The sequence below is a fragment of the Cicer arietinum genome, chromosome 3 (genome assembly GCF_000331145.2).
Source record: "Cicer arietinum cultivar CDC Frontier isolate Library 1 chromosome 3, Cicar.CDCFrontier_v2.0, whole genome shotgun sequence".
Lineage (NCBI taxonomy): Eukaryota > Viridiplantae > Streptophyta > Magnoliopsida > Fabales > Fabaceae > Cicer > Cicer arietinum.
In genome coordinates this window covers 66,899,390-66,916,467 of record NC_021162.2, presented here as the reverse complement: position 1 = coordinate 66,916,467, position 17,078 = coordinate 66,899,390, and the positions used below count along the sequence as shown (strand labels likewise).

General features: G+C 29.9%; 2 long non-coding RNA genes and 1 other non-coding gene across 7 annotated transcripts; 1 reads left to right on the top strand and 2 right to left on the bottom strand.

Annotated features, from left to right (window-relative positions):
- Positions 1-4,277: 4,277 nt before the first annotated feature.
- Positions 4,278-7,833, bottom strand: LOC140919506 (uncharacterized). Of its 5 annotated transcripts, none has more exons than XR_012162121.1 (5): positions 7,498-7,833; positions 6,867-7,320; positions 6,351-6,467; positions 5,758-6,251; positions 4,278-4,936 (listed from the first exon to the last, which is right to left on the bottom strand). It is a non-coding gene; the product is annotated as an uncharacterized lncRNA (long non-coding RNA). The 5 variants fall into 5 exon arrangements; XR_012162123.1 differs by lacking the exon at positions 7,498-7,833 and having other exon boundaries at positions 5,758-6,043; positions 6,171-6,251; positions 6,867-7,443; XR_012162122.1 differs by lacking the exon at positions 6,867-7,320.
- Positions 7,003-7,226, bottom strand: LOC113785978 (small nucleolar RNA U3). Its single transcript, XR_003472160.1, has one exon. It is a non-coding gene; the product is annotated as a small nucleolar RNA U3 (small nucleolar RNA).
- Positions 7,628-9,909, top strand: LOC105851811 (uncharacterized). Its single transcript, XR_001143545.3, has 3 exons — positions 7,628-7,768; positions 8,252-8,884; positions 8,960-9,909. It is a non-coding gene; the product is annotated as an uncharacterized lncRNA (long non-coding RNA).
- Positions 9,910-17,078: the final 7,169 nt, after the last annotated feature.

The window sequence follows — 17,078 nt, the reverse complement described above, 5'->3', positions numbered from 1 at the left end:
ACATGTACTTATGATGAGAGTCTAAAGGAATATTTTTATACATATTTTAATTAAGTTTAACTTTTTTATTAAAAAAAAAAAAAACAGAACAACTGTATAAGGATTGATGCAATAAAATTTAATAAATAAATAAGATCATGTAATATGTTCAAAGCAACATTAATTAAAATATTTTTTTCATAATTAATGTCAGTGTATTTAAAATACTTTTACACATAATGTATTATGTTCGATTTTCAACGTACATTAATAATCATAAACAAATAATTTTTATTTATTTTTTTTGGATGAAGTTGACTAAATATTATTATAAAAATTGAACATATATATGTTAATATAATCGACTTTCTTATGCGGTTACAATTATTCTTCACTGCTATAAATTGTAAAGAAATAAAATAAAAAGAAACTAGTATGTGGTAAGTGTTTAGTGTGGGACAATAAAATAGTAAATAATATTTTAGAAAATAAAATTGACTACACTAAAAAAACAACTATTGACTTTATTACTTTTTAGATGTATAAATGTTAGTCAAAATTCAATAATACCTCCGTCAACCGTATTCATGAATTTTTTTCTTAAGTTATTGATATTATTAATGTTGTCCTAATGTGTTAATATATTTCATAAATACGATTTGCCATTAAATACATTTATAGATAGTTAATAATGCTCAAGTAATTTTTTTAATAAATACTGCAAGAAAACTCAATTGATTGTTCTTTGTTTTAAATTATCACACGATTAGTGTTTTTAAAAAAATAAAACTAATTTTGAGTTTTTCAATTTTCAATTTCTCTTATAAATTTTAATTATGAGTTGAGTTCTAACTTTTATTTTATTTGAATTAAATTACTTTCTTTCTTTTGGTTTTATTATGAATTGAGCAAATATAAAAAATATCAAATAAAATAATTAAAAATAAAAATTAAATATAAAATTATATTAAAAAGTTAATTATTTTAAAACAATTTAAATATCAAAGTTATATTTATTTAATTTTAGTAATATTAATAATAGTGGTTAAAAATTGTAGTTGCGAAGTTAATTATCATAAAATTGACAAGTTATCGAAAGTGATTGCATATATAAAAAGATGTAATCAAGAGTTTAAGATGTTAGTTAGAAGGTGATCAACACTGGATAGAGTGGTGAAGACTATGAGGATATATGTCGTGAAAGATGGTGGGTAGGAGGTGGTGGCAATGGTCGGAAAAATGAGAAGCTGATAGTGGTGGTGGTTGGAGGTAGTAGCAGTAGTCAGAAGTAGTGATTGATTATGATGGTAAGTGATATTTATGTTTACTTGAGATGACACGTTAATTTAAAAAAAAATCTATTTTATTTTATTTTTTGAATTTTAGAGAAAAATTCTTTCAAAATTAAGTATAAAACCAAAAACATCCTCCTTTTATTCAAATAAATTTTAATTTTAAAATTGACTTTAAAATAAAATAAAAAAATCACAACCACTACAGAAAGTCTCTAAATAATTTATTTTATTTTAAGCCTTCTAACAAATAACTTACAACAAAAAAGTCGATAAAATCATAAAGTATTTTGTTCATTAAAATTATTTCAATATGATGATATATTTTTTTCCTCTCAAACACGTGACACACTCTCATGGCCTACCCTCGATACAGTGTATATAGAGGTTTTATTTTTGTCCCAATTCATATTTGATAATATTTTTTATTTATTTTAGAATACAATATACTTTTCGTTGTTATCTCTTTGCACCTCTTCATTTAACAATATATACAATAAAATATAAGAACATTGCTTTATTTAACGGAACAAATGTTAATACTACGAGGGGTTAATTTGTCAAAAAAATATTATATCTAAAAATATATATATATATATATATATATATATATATTTTGTTATATTGAAACAAAAAGAAAATGAATTTAATATTCAATGTCTATTATTATATATATATATCAACTATAATATATTTGATGAATAAGAAAACATAATACATCTGTTATATATTTTTATATTATTTAATATTGACTAACGTAATACTCAATATGTGTATAAATTACTATATAAAAGTTTGCAAAAAAAAAGATAATATATTTTAATTATTATTATTATTATTATTATTATTATTATTATTATTATTATTATTATTATTTATTTGAATTGAAATTGAAAAAATGAAAAGTGGAAATGGGCAGAAATTAGAAGGAATATGAGAGTGCCACTTTAAAATTTCCTTAATTAGAATTACCTTGTTTTATAATAATAATAATACTAATAATAATAATAATAATAATAAAATTATTTTTACAATGAATTAACTATTCTAGTCTTTTTGAAAATGTAATATTTAGATATTCATTTTATATAATAATTTCACAAGTGAAATAAAATTGTTTATACGAAGGTTGCTATATCAAAAATAAGAAACAATTAAAACTGAGTTATAAAATGATAATTTGACATGATGACTCACAAAACCTACACCAATTTTATGCCTAAAATGATATGTTGCTGGGTTTTCCAACCAAAAAATATAAAAGCAACAAAATACATTTTTCTGAAAGAACAAAAAATTAAATGAAGATTAGTGGGGTGAAATGTATTAATCTGCATTCAGACCCAATAGTTTGGATGGGACTGATTGGTCGATTGAGGTACCCGAGTTATGCGAATTGGTGTGATAGGTTTTTATCTTTTTTGCCATCCATTGATATAGAACACTTGTAATGTCACTCAATGATATTCACAAAAAAAGATTTATCTATGTTGTGATATTAAAAAGTTCTATGAAATTCAAGATCCTTGCAACATTTAGTGGTGATTTAAAATCGTCACAAAAGATATATAAATCAATTTAAAATCATCATTACTTTTTTGGAGACTTTAACTGCATATTGAAAAAACTAGACCACCAACTCATCAATTGTAATGTGAATGAAGTTTATGACCGATATAATTGGGACAAATACTAGACACAAATTCATTGCACTAACAAATATACTTGACATTATTCTTAATAATTAGACATTTGAATTTAGATAGAAAGATACATTTTTAGTAAAATATCATGAGGAAAACCACTACAAATAATAGATAATAAAATTATTCTTAATAATTAAATATTTGAATTTAGATAGAAAAATACATTTTTATTAAAATATCATGAGGAAAGCCACTACAGATAATAGATAATAAAGACTATACTAAACAAGAACAATTACAAATAAACAAATAATTTAGTCTGTTGTAGGACATGACATTGAGAGCCACATAGAAGAATATGTAATTTGATGTGATTCTCAGCTAGTATTATTGTAGTTCATGGCCCATAAGGATGCTTTGTGAGGGTGATCACAGCGACAACTATAGCAGCGTGAAAAAAAAGGATCCGAAATTAAATAATTCCATTGTTTAGAGACACTTTTGAACCTGAACAAAGATTTTATAGGAAGATACAATAGAATTTTCCTTATAACAATTTCTGGCAAATTACCATTATTCGGCATCATTAACTTGTTATTATCCTCATTCGCCATTTGAGAAACCTCTTTTAATTTTGAGTGTCAATTTCTTCTTTTCTTTACCAAATTGTGACTATACTATCATTCAATCTCATTTATAAGCAAAACAAAACCTCATATTTGTTTGCTCAATCTATGTTTGACTATCATATACATTTTTCAAACTCTACATTTACTATTTTTTGGTACAATGCATTTACTATGAAGTAAGCATAGTCCCGTAATTTATGATATAATAAATCGAACGTTAAAGTCTATTTATGAGCATTACTTTTACATTAATTTTTTCTTAGAATTTTCTTTCTTAACAAAAAAAAAATGCTAAAAACACAAAGTCAAAATAAACGTTGGCGAGGTTCACGAGGTGACTTACCTTACAATAAATATATTTTTCATCTTTACAAAATTAAATTTTTTTATGTTTAGTCTCTACTTAACATTAATAGATATTTTAGTCCCTTTTATCATTTTTCTAAAATTAGTCTTTGTAGTCTAGATGTTGCTGAGTGGAAAAATGAAAAGTTGACTCAAATATGCCACATGAACATTTTAAATGACATGGCACCTACGTGGCAACTGACCCACTTCCGTTAAAATGAAAAGACGTTGGATTCTCATTTAAGATTTATTAGAATCATGGGTTTGGTCATGGGTTAAAATCCACTCATTTTTTTATTTAATTAAATTTTAAAATAATTTATTTACTAACTAACTAATTTAATACATTATTAAAGCGGAGTGAATTGCCACATATATATCACTTCATTTAAAAATTCATGTGACATGTCTTAGTTATACTTCCATTAAAAGTTCATACCATGTGTCTTAGTCATAGTACTATATTACAAGGGACTAAAACACCTATTAAAACTTAATAGAGGACTAAGCATAAAAAAAATTTAATTTTACAAAAATAAAAAACATAATTAATTTACAAAATAATTAAAAGATGAAAGAACATATGAATTTGTTAATTTTCAAAAAAATGCACCACTTTCAAAATTATATTTTCACTTTTAATTTTTTAATTTCTTAACAAGTGCTCCAAAAACTCCCAAAACTTCCAAAAACTTCAAAGATACTTGTTATATAATTTCACATAGCATGTGTGAGATCATAAGTCTAGGCTTTAAACTGTTGAACAAAAGCTTGATAAAGCTATTGGAACAACCTCGTAGAATGACATTTTCCCTCAAGCACAGTTATGGAATTTAATTGTTGTCACTTTATATCATTCACTTATCCTCCTTAAATTGGAGCCTCTATAAATTTTCAGGCATATTTACATGTTCCGGTTTGAGAAGGCAACATTGTATACAGACAATGGAGGCTTGGAGTAAGAAGTGGAACCTCAATTTCAGATCATAAATTTCCCATTGATACATTCAAATTAATTCGCATATACCATAAAATGATCAATCTGCAAGTGCAAAGAGTAAGAGGCTTAGAAACCATCTATCAACAACACTGATATAGGAAGCAAACTATTGTAGGCAGAGTAAGGAAAACGTGTTGCAAAAATAAACAGAAATTTAAAATAACCGTAAAAATTGTTACAATATATTAGCTTCTCTCACACTGAAACTGTAACATAAAAGTATAAGAGAGAGAAAAAAAAGAATCATATACAATATATTAGCTTCTAACTTGTGTGACTTATAATGAAAAACAAAAGTTATATATATAGTCTTGAACTCCCTCTTCCTTTATAATTTCAAATAATGTGAGACTATTTTAAATTCTTCAATTTCAACTAAACTCATCAAAGGAATACCATTGCAAATTCATCAATCGGAGGACAAAGTTTACCAACTTAGAAAATCTCCACTCTTCTCTAGCACTTCATGCTCGTTAAAATATACAAATAAACATAAAAGGATACTTATAATAAAGGCATTCTATATATACGAGACCTACATGAATAACAATAGTGTTGAACTTCAGTAATCACTATACAGACATACGAAAAAATAAAGCAACAAAAAGAGAGAAATATTGATAGTTCCATGCTACCAATTATAGAATAATCAAATGCATCAGAAATATATCAAGTCATTCAATGCTCAACTTTAACATCAAAACAAGTCATTCAATTCTCAACTTTAAATGCAATAAAGCCAAGATTTGTGTTGATGAAAAACTACAAAACACAAACTATGGGAACAAAAATAGTTCCTTCATTTATTGTTTGACTGGTTACATTTTTTTTTTAAAGAAATGGACCAAATAAGTAACACTTACAATAGCGAAACCAGACCGGCTCTCTCCGAAAGTTTCGACCTCATCAGGGAAATTCTGATCCTACTCCTCCAAAACATGCTCACGCAAATTCTTCCCCAAACAGAAAATGCTAAGTTGGACAAAAAGCAAATTCCTAAAATTATGTGAAGACCACAGAATGAAAACAAAAATCATACACCTACCTAATAAAAATCAAGAAACTGAAACAACCTTTAAAGCATCAAAATTTGCTTTGGAGATCTTATTCTTTGCAATGCAGTTGTTCAAAATATCTCCATAAACTCATCTGGATTCTTATTAACATCAATTAAACTAAACCCAACAATTAAATTCAAATAAAAAAATATAAAAAAAGAGCATATCATGCTGTTTAAAGAAAAACATAGAAGCACATAAAAAGGTAAAAGACTCACTTTACAAACTTCATAGGAACCTGGAAGCTGCACTTTTCTATCAATTTTACCATGTTGTCAAGCTTCACAAAAAGACCATTGCTGGAAAATTAATGTAATACATTATCAATTTGGGACATGGATGAAAAGTAAAATGGAAAAAAGATGCATTATTATAGGGAAAGGATTGGAGAGAGATACACGAGTTGGAGAAGAGGCATTTGAAAGGCGACGTTGGAAGGCAGAGATGAAAATCTTGCTTCTACCAATTATAGAAGCTACACTTTGTGATGAAAATTCATTTATGTGTTGTATATTCTGAAAATTTATTGAATTACACACTCAGTTCAAAATGCAGAAGGACACAGTATTGTTATAATGTTATATAACCTTGAGACTACCTATCATTTTTCATCAAAGCGATTATATGGAGCTATTGTACAGATGTATATAGAATGCAAAATGTTCTTCTAACATCAAATAATCATTTGATAATCTAAAAAAGATTATTATTATTAATTAAAATTTGAAATTGTTATTTAATAAATTGAAACAAAATCAATTAGGGTTTATAATTTTAAAAAACCAAATGCATAACTGAATCCAAAACACTTTAATGACAATCAAGCATACTGTAAACGTAATTTGATTATCAGAGTTGAAATTTAAACAAGCCGTGCAATTAAGGTTTGAACAACCAAAAGTGAAAATACCAACCTACATGATGGTGACGACGACGTTCTGGACACGGAAGCGACCCAGTTGAAAGAAGCGGTCCAGAGAGAGGGTTTAGGGTTACGTTTCTTCACCGGAAAACGAACGGAATAAAAACGACAGCGCAAAAAAAGATTGAAATCTGTCAGACAACCGTGCGACCATCCCAGATCACAAGTGAAGCTGAGAACGATCCTCTACAGTCAACTGCAATGGTCAGCCAAAGCTCCCATCACAGAACCGTTAATCACGCTCTGATCGTACGGTCATGATTCATCGACCAGATTTAGGTTCCTGTCTCCTTAGAATATAAGGACACAGTAGTACGATCCTATAGAACAGATCCTGTTCAAGTAAGGTCGTGACTTCTACTCCTTTCCATGGTTATATAAATACTTGAGTTTTGTCATGTGTTAACGATGTGGGACTAGTACTGTGACGTGGGCTGGGCCTGGGCCTAACATTAATTTTCTTTGTAAGTGTTGATATTTTCAACTACTTCCATAATTGTCAAGCAACAAACATATATAGCAGATAACATTTGGAAAGGATCATAGCAGAACAGAGAAGAAAGTGTTATGAATTTTGATTCTTCCTATCTAAATGACACAGAACTTCAGAGAGGAGAACTTACTGCGCCATAGCTCCTCAGTGCAATCGAGCAATATCTCTCTCCCGGCTGCGCTTCTTCGCGGTGGTGCTTGGATGAGCTACTCGTCATCCTCCGATCTCGGTCCCAATTCGGTCACCATGTTTTCCCCGACTTCTACGATGTGAGGCACCAGCGAGGATCTTTCGCACATGCTTTTGTTAAGCATGGAGAAAGGTTTGGAGATGATAGTGAAAAAGTTCGGAAGTGGAACCCTTGACGGAGGTTGCAGAGCTTTCTGGCCGGAGCTCCGAGGGTCGGTAGTTCATCTTTGGATCATCACATTACCTTATTGTTAGGTTTTTTATTTAGTTAACTAATTATGTTGGTTGTTTATCTAATTTTATCTAATTGATTATATAATTTTTTATATAATTAATTATTTTAATTCATATTTTTTTTATTAATAATTTAAATAAAAAATCATAATATTTATGGCATAAACATTTTTCATAAGATATTTTTGTAACACAATAAAGTTGGTCGGTCAGACAAATTATTTTTATTGAAATAATAAGTTATTATGTAAACAAGTCGATAAAGGTTTATAGAAATATCATACTTTGTTTTCTCTATTAAATTTTCTTACATGTATTTATGCAAGTTGATATGTTATATAATAAAGGTATAGAATGAAACCATAATCAAGATAGGTCATTGCTTATGAATCATGATAATTTTGTTCCTTGATTATTCATGTTAAATATTAGTTAACTTATTTCACATTTATTCATTATAGGCGTGAAACATAACTCATTGAAGAAATTGTTGCAGAAGTATGAAAAAGGTTACAACCTAAATTGCCACATTATGATGATGAAATGATTGGAACTGATTCAAGGATAAACAACGTGTGTTCACTTTTAAGGACATAGTTAGAGGAAATTATCCTAGTGAATCCCTTAAACTTTTTAGTCAAAAAGCTTTTAGAAGAGGAAAAACTGAAGAAGCTTTTGTAGATTTATCAAAACGGGTGGTTCAATGTGCTGAAGGTATTCCCTTATGGGAAGACACTTTGAAAATGTTGCAGCAGGATCTACAAAATGATATTTGCAAGACACTGAGAATAAGCTATGATGGATTGCGTGATATGGAAAATACGATATTTTTAGATATTGCATGTTTTTTCAAGGAGAGCCCCAAGGATCATGTAACACAAATATTGAAAAATTGTGGTCTTAATCCATTGATTGGTATTGGCATTCTTGTTGAAAAATCATTAATAACTTATGATGGGTGACATTTGGGGAGGCATGATTTACTTCATGAAATGGGTAGAAATATTGTTCTCCATGAATCTCTTAATGATGATGGCAAGCGGAGTAGGTTGTGGTCTCTCAAGGATATTGATCAAGTATTGAGAAATAATAAGGTAACTTTTTTAATGAATTTATATTGAATTTATACTCTCGTTATTTCTTATGTTTTCATTTTCATATTTTTAAAGGGAACTAAATCCATTCAAGCTCTAGTTCTAAATCTGTGTGAACCATTTGAAGCAAACCTTGAAGTTTTTGCAAAGATGAGTAATTTTGGATTGCTTGTGATATTAACTAAATTGCAACTTCCACTTGGTCTCAAATGTCTTCCCAGTGGGTCAAAAGTTCTTGTATGGAAGGAATATCCTCTCGAGTCATTGCCAGTTGGAGACCAATTGGATGAACTTGTTGACCTTGATATGTGTCATAGCAAAATAAAGCACATTTGGAGAGATCACATGCACATCTTTGTGTGTATATATACATATATGTATAGATAGAACTTGAGTTTTAAACCCTTCACGCTATAAATCTGTAATAAACTCTAATACCATATTAAAATTTGGGTTTAAGATCTAACTCAATCCTAAAAGCTCACCCAAGAGGTAAGAATTACTGGAGCCTTATATAAGGACTACTTTAGTCATATCTCTAGTAAATGAGAGATGTCAACACATGCAAACGTACATAATGTATTTATTTATGCATTTTCAGTTTCCGGAACATTTGAAGGCCATCAATTTGAGAAATTCCAAATATCTACATCAAACTCCAGATTTAACTGGAATTCCAAATCTTGAAAATTTTTGGATGAGATATCCATAAATGAACTACCTCCAACTATTGGTTATGTGACAGGTCTTAATAACTTGCTTTTACGGGATTGTAAATTTTTTGTCTCCCTTCCAAACACATGAGGCTTTGGAGTGTCTTAATGCGAGTAACACTCCTATAAGAGAAATTCCTTCCTCCATTGTTGATTTGAACAATCTTATATTACTTTTATTTCATGGATGCAAAGGACTAGCATGGAACTCAGAGAGCTCACACCTCTCTAAGTTCCTACTACTAATGTTTTATGTCAACTATGTCAAAAGTTGTTGGAGAATGGTTTCGTTTCTGTTGTAGGAAATTACAAGTGTCCTCACATATTGAGTTATTTCAATAACCATCATTCTTTAATGAGTTTATAGCATTTTATCAAGTAGCAGTTTATAAGATTATGGTGTTTAATTTTTTTTCTTTCATTTTTACTTTAATTATTTTAATTCAAAAATATTTAATATTAATTTAAAATATATTTTTATGATATTTTATATTTATCAATTAATTCAACGCTAATCATTATCAAACATTTCAAATTTAATTTATTGATTTATCCATTATCAACTAACTTATATGTTATCCGCTATAAGTTTATCACTATCAACCAAATTATCCGCAATTTTTTACTATTTAAAGTCTTAATATCCAAAAACGTCGCACATCCAAAAAAAAGTATAAAAAAAATACTATTATATTATATTAACAAAAATGCACATTAGTGTATGTCAAGCTCATGCGTGTTAACTTGCTCTCAGCCCTAAGGGTTGGGTAACACTGGTTAGTCAAATGAGGTGATTGCACCAAGTGGTTTGGAGACAATTTTAAACTTTGAACAAATATTTTATAAGCGTTGAAATTTTCAACTAAATTACCTCTCACCCCAAATCAACGTGAAAATAAAATATTATCTTTTTAACCATTTATAAAATCTTCAAATTTTTTACCTTCTCATTTTTTTACCTCCAATTTTGAAAGTTTAAAAAAAGTATATAAACCTTCGAAACTCTCCAAACATTTGAAATAAAAAGTAAGTGCAATTTCGAGAATTTCAAAGTTCTAAAACATAAAATTTCTAGATTTTGAAAGTTTCGAACAATTCGAAACTTTTGAAATAGAACATTTCCAGATTTTGAAAGTTTAGAATAATTCAAAACTTTCGAAATATTAATTTTCCAAAACTTTCGAAACTTTCGAAATGCAAATTTTTAGAATTTTTGAAACTTTCGAAATTAAAAATTCTAGAATTTTCGAAAGTTTTGAATAATTCAATACTTTCGAGATAGGAAAAATGAGTTATAATAGGAAACTTTTGAAATAGGAAAAATGAGTTATAATGAAAAACTTTTGAAATAAGAAACTTTCGAAATAGAAAACTTTAGAACGTTATGGTGAATTTTTTAAAGTTTCGAAAGAGAGGTGAAAAAATGAGTGGTAAAAAAAATTGAAGGTTATTAAAATGGCAAAACTGTATTTTTATGTTGATTAGGGGTGAAAGGTTTAGGTGTTGGGGTGCAAGGTAGTGAAGTAGAAATGTCAATCACAAAAAAAGGGGTTTGGATTGTGATTTCACCTTTTTAAATTTTTTTGTTAAAACTTAAAGAATTTAACTCAAGATTAATCTTGGTTAAAAAAAAAAACAGAGAACGTTATTGGTTAGTGAAAAACACACAATTTAATATATCTATTAAATTTGATAATCAATAGATAAGAAATAAATAGAGATAATGGAAGATATATCACACACATATATATCCTGATTCACCAAATCTGGGTTAGTCCAGTCCTCACAACCGTGAAATTTTTCACTAAGTATTCAAAATGGAGAACATTCTTGGTTTTTACACCACCAATCCAGATCAACCTTGATCTGTTACAATCTTCACCGTTTAACCTAGAAAGAATTTTTAAGTATTCAAAATGGAGAACATTCTTGGTTTTTACACCACCAGTCCAGATCAACCTTGATCTGTTACAATCTTCACCGTTTAACCTAGAAAGAATTTTTACAATCACCTTTCAGCATTGAAATGATTTTTACAAACACACCCAATCTAACATAAAGATAGATTTGAGTTACAAATGATGTGTATGATAAAAGTGTTTGAGATCTTGAAACTTCTCAACATTTGTTTGAGATAAATGAAAGACAAACTCAGTAAATAATGATCCAAAGATATAGTGAAAAGAGCTGGAGTTTGCTTGGAGAGTTTTTTTGACTTGTTACTTGAACAAGTGTTGGAAGATTTGTAAATTGAACTATTGCCTTCATCTTCCAATTGATCTTCAATTTATTGATGTTAAAAGGCTTTGAATATTCAGTTTAAAGTGAATATATCCATTGGACACACTTCTCAAGTGTCAAATATTTTTTAAAGCAATTAAATATGTGTTTATTTGTTGTCCAAAACGTTCTTGACAAAACGGATAACGTTCTTGCTTTTGGGTCTCATGGAAAACGTGAATGAGTGAGTGAATGAGTTGTCACATGTCAGTTGGCACTGTTTTGAGTTAGGTTTATGCAGAACTTTCTACAGAATATTGTAAGTACAATGTACTTGCTCACAACTCATTAATTTGGAGATCAATCTTGAGGTTGTTTTTCAACTTTGGGAATTCAGCTGGAGTTCTGGGCATCACCATTGATTTGAACAGTCTTGATACTCTTTAATATAGGGTTTATACTATGGAAAATTATTTGTTTTAATTTTGTCTTTAAAAGAGAATTAAAACCAGAATGTTCTTTTATAAAACAATAACATTCTTCGTTTTCTTTTTTGTGAGTGTTGGATTTTGACAATTGTTGTGTGTCAGTCATTTGTCTCATAAACACGATGTGCTTTATGCAAAAAGGTGCATCAATAATGTCCTTGCTTTCATGGTTGTCCTTGCTCATAGCTCATTAATTTGAAGATTGATCTTGATGTTTTGTTTTGCCTTTGTTGATCCTATTTGATCGAATCTATCTAAAACAATCTTGTGTAGATTATTAAATTCCTCTATGACGAATACTGATGTTTTATAGTGTAGATAGATTTTGTAGCCCATATCGATTTTAAATTACAACATATTTTGCTCTTTGTAAACCAGAACGTTTTTGGATTAATGCTGTAAAAACAGTTAACGTTCTTCGTTTTTGTTTTGAGTGATTGCTGGATTTTGACAATTCTGACAGCTGTTGCGTGCCAAGTTTTTCTGTTCTGTACGTGTGTCAGAGATGCAACGACTTTATCATTTATGTTTAGTTTGTACTTGCTTACCTTTTAGCCATCAACTTTGAGGATTAGTCTTGTTTTTTATTCTTGATGTATTGCTTTGCTTTTTGTTGATCTTATGGAAACAATTTGTCCAAAATGATATTGAGTATACAATTATGTTCCTTCCTAATGAATACTATCAATTTCTAATGTAGATTGATGTATTTTTGTAGCCCAAATCAATCTTGATTTAAAGAAGACTTTGTTCTTTGTAATCCAGAATGTTCTTGGATTAAAGCTGTCAAAATCAAAACATTCTTCGTTTTTCAGAATGTTGTCAAGAATGATCTTCGTTTTTTAGAATGTTGTCAAGAATGTTCTTCGTTTTTTCTGTTTAATAACCAGAGCATTCTTCGTTTTTCAGATTTGATCTTGCTTATTTCAAATGATCTTGCTTATTTCAAATGATCTTGCTTCTGATTTATAGCATAATATGATCATTGATTGTTGTATGAATGTATTGATCATCTTCTTCACGAAGATGCTATCTTGAAGATGTAATAATAATTCTCATGAATGATTGATATATGATACATTCCTTTTGAGATTATTTCATTATTGATTGGATACTTATGCACTTTGATGAAGTGAATGGTTTCTTGTTTGTTCACTTATGCAATTCATGTTCCTTAACAAAATTCAAGTGCAATCATTAGTAGACCACCATTCATAAAACTTAATCATTTATTCCATAAATTTTGTTGTCATTAAAACATACATCAAAAAGGTTTTTGCCTCAATAGGTAGAATCCCCTTTTTACCATTCAAATTCTTAATGTCCAAAAACGTTGCATACCAAAAAAAGTATAAAAACAAAAATGGATCAGTAAGACAACAAAAACTTATCAATTTGTTCAAAAGTTTTAACTTCATCAAGGAAATTATGATCCAACTCCTTCAAAAGATGTTAGCGCAAATTCTTCTTCAAACAAAAATATTAAGTTGGACGGATGCAACTCTTTAAATTTATATGAATACCAGAGAATGAGAACAAAAAGTCATCCACTTATCTAATAAAAATAAAGAAATATAATCAACCTTTAAAAAACATAGGTTTTTACTTTGCGGATATGATTTTTTACAATACAATTGTTTATAATATCTCCAATAAATTCATTTGGATTCTTTCCATCATCAATCAAACAAAGGATCATGTTCACCCGTGTCTTTAGGGTACTTGTTAAGGAGTTAAAAAGACAAATAAAAGACAAATAAAAGACAAATATTGTATGAAAAAAAATCAAAATTTAAAATTTTAAGAAGTTGAATGCACATTTTCAAGATTAAATTTTCACTTGTAGTGTCTTAACAAGCACTTCAAGGACACTTGTTAGCATTTCCCTTAAACAAAATCCAACAATATGTCAATAATTAAATTCAAATTAAAAAAAAAAAAGTAAACATATTATGTCCTTCAATGAAAAAACATAAAAACATATAAAATGGTGAAAGACTCACTTTACAATTTCCATAGGAACTTTGATGTTGTATGTTATCAAGCTCATTAAGTAAAAAATGAAAAAGATGGCGTTGAAAGTAGAGAATGGTCACTAAGCTACACTAGTTAAATTCTATTGAAAGAATCATGTTGAAGAAATGTTGTGATCATTCGTTTTCGCACTCATTATATAAACACTTTTGTTTCATGCTATGTTAACAATGTGGGACTAAAACTATCTAATACTCTTTCGTTTGGATATATAAAGAAATCACACTTATGACACTTGAGGACATTTCAGCTTTGTAACAAAACTAGAATATAAGTTGCAAGTTGCATGGTGTAATTTGAAAAAAAATCTTTTAATTTGAAATTTTTTAAAAAAAAATTGAAGGTGATATTTATGATGTATCAATTTAACTTGAAAAAAATTTAATATTTGTAAGTTGACTTTATAAAAAAAGAACAAATGAAATGGAAAAATTTGTAATAAAATAAAAATGATTTTTACTCTAAAAATTATAGTTAAAAGAAGATGGTGATTGTTTATATGCATTTTTTTTAACATTCAATCATTATACAGTACTATATATATATATATATATATATATATATATATATATATATATATATATATATATATTTGTAACAATTGGTTTTTATATGATAATAAATTTTATTTTTGTTTTACTTTTTCTTTCATGATAGTTAGGCCGCTGACATCAAACTATGGCTACGTGGTCAAGGTTACGAGGACCATCTCACTCAAAACCCTGAAAAGGTGAGTGTGGCTGAAACATCCAAATGGAAACAAATTGATGCTCAGTTGTGTAGTGTCATTAAGTCTACACTTAATCTAGATGTTAAACTGATTTTCCATCCGCATCTCACGTGTGAATCGATTTGGAGTCAAGCAAAGGCACTCTATACTAACGACACACAACGTCTTGATGGAGTTTGTCACCGCTTGTTGAATATCATTACTCCGAAGACACTCGATGGCTCTATTTCTTCATATCTTGGCACCGTTCATAGTGCACTTCACGACTTTAATGAGTTTCTCCCTCCTGCTGCAAGTAATCCAGTTGAACAGAAGAAGGAGTTGGATCAACGCATCACCTTCTTCATGCTTCTTGCACTCTATGGTCTACCCCGGGAGTACTCTGCAACTCGTGATCAAATTTTGAGGTATGCTACTGTTCCGGATATGTGAATATTGTAATCGGTTTGAACACACTATTGATCATTGTTGGAAGTTGCATGGTAAGCCTTCGCCTTCGATAAATGCAACTCAGCTTGATCCTTCTGCCACTATTTAGACTACACCATCTCCACAAGGCTCCCCGACATATTATGAAGATTTTCTTCATGCTTCTTGCCCTCTATGGTCTACCCCAAGAGTACTCTGCAACTCGTGATCAAATTTTGAGGTATGTTACTGTTCTGGATATGTCTACTACCTCAACGATCCTCTTTCGAGTACCAGTAAAACATCCAGTTGAGCATTCTATCACTTCAATTCCGGGTGACACTGTTGCCCTTGCATCTCAGGGACATAATCATAATTGTTCTCGTGGAGGACCATCCAACTCTAAGCCTCGTCCCAAATGTGAGCATTGTAATCGGCTTGGACACACTATTGATCGCTGTTGGAAGTTGCATGGTAAGCCTTCGCCTTCGATAAATGCAACTCAGCTTGATTCTTCTGCCACTATTCAGACTACACCAGCTCCACAAGGCACCCCGACATATTGTGAAGATTTTCTTCATGCTTCTTGCACTCTATGGTCTACCCCAGGAGTACTCTGCAACTCGTGATCAAATTTTGAGGTATGTTACTGTTCCGGATATGTCTACTACCTCAGCGATACTCCTTCGAGTACCAGCAAAACATTCAGTTAAGCATTATATCACTTCAGTTCCGGGTGACATTGCTGCCCTTGCATCTCAGGGACATAATTATAATCGTTCTCGTGGAGAACCATCCAACTCTAAGCCTCGTCCTAAATGTGAGCATTGTAATCGGCTTGGACATACTATTGATCGTTGTTGGAAGTTGCATGGTAAGCCTTCGCCTTCGATAAATGCAACTCAACTTGATCCTTCTGCCACTATTTAGACTACACCATCTCCACAAGGCTCCCCGACATATTATGAAGATTTTCTCCGATGGGTTCAGAGTCATCCGAACTGTAGTTTTCCTACTTCAGTTGCACACACTAGTAACTCATGTGTTTACCTCTCTCACTCATCTTGTCTCAGCCCTTGAGTTCTTGATTCTGGTGCGTTTGATCATGTTACTGGTAATAAAAGTCTCTTTTCTTCACCTTCTACATTTGGTTTTATACCTACTATAACTTCTGCCAATGGTACACAAATCTGGTCTCAAGGAGTTGGCACTGTCCACATTCTCCATTCCATCTCAGTTGCATCTGTTCTCTATGTACTTGGATGCCCCTTTAATTTACTTTCAGTTAGTCGATTGACTCAGTCTCATGATTGTATTATTACTTTCACTAATAATAATGTTACCTTGTAGGACCGAAGTTCAGGATGGATGATTGTCTTCGGATGTGAGTTACAAGGTCTTTATTACCTTTCTACATCTTCCAAAACGTGCTCTGCCACAGAGTCCCCTCAAACTATCCATGCTCAGCTAGGACACCCAAGTCTTACCAAACTACAAAAATTGGTGTCTTGTTTGTCTAAGTTGTCTACTTTACATTGTGAGTTGTGTCAGTTAGGGAAACACACTCGTAGTAATTTTCTTGATCGAGTCAATAAAAGAGT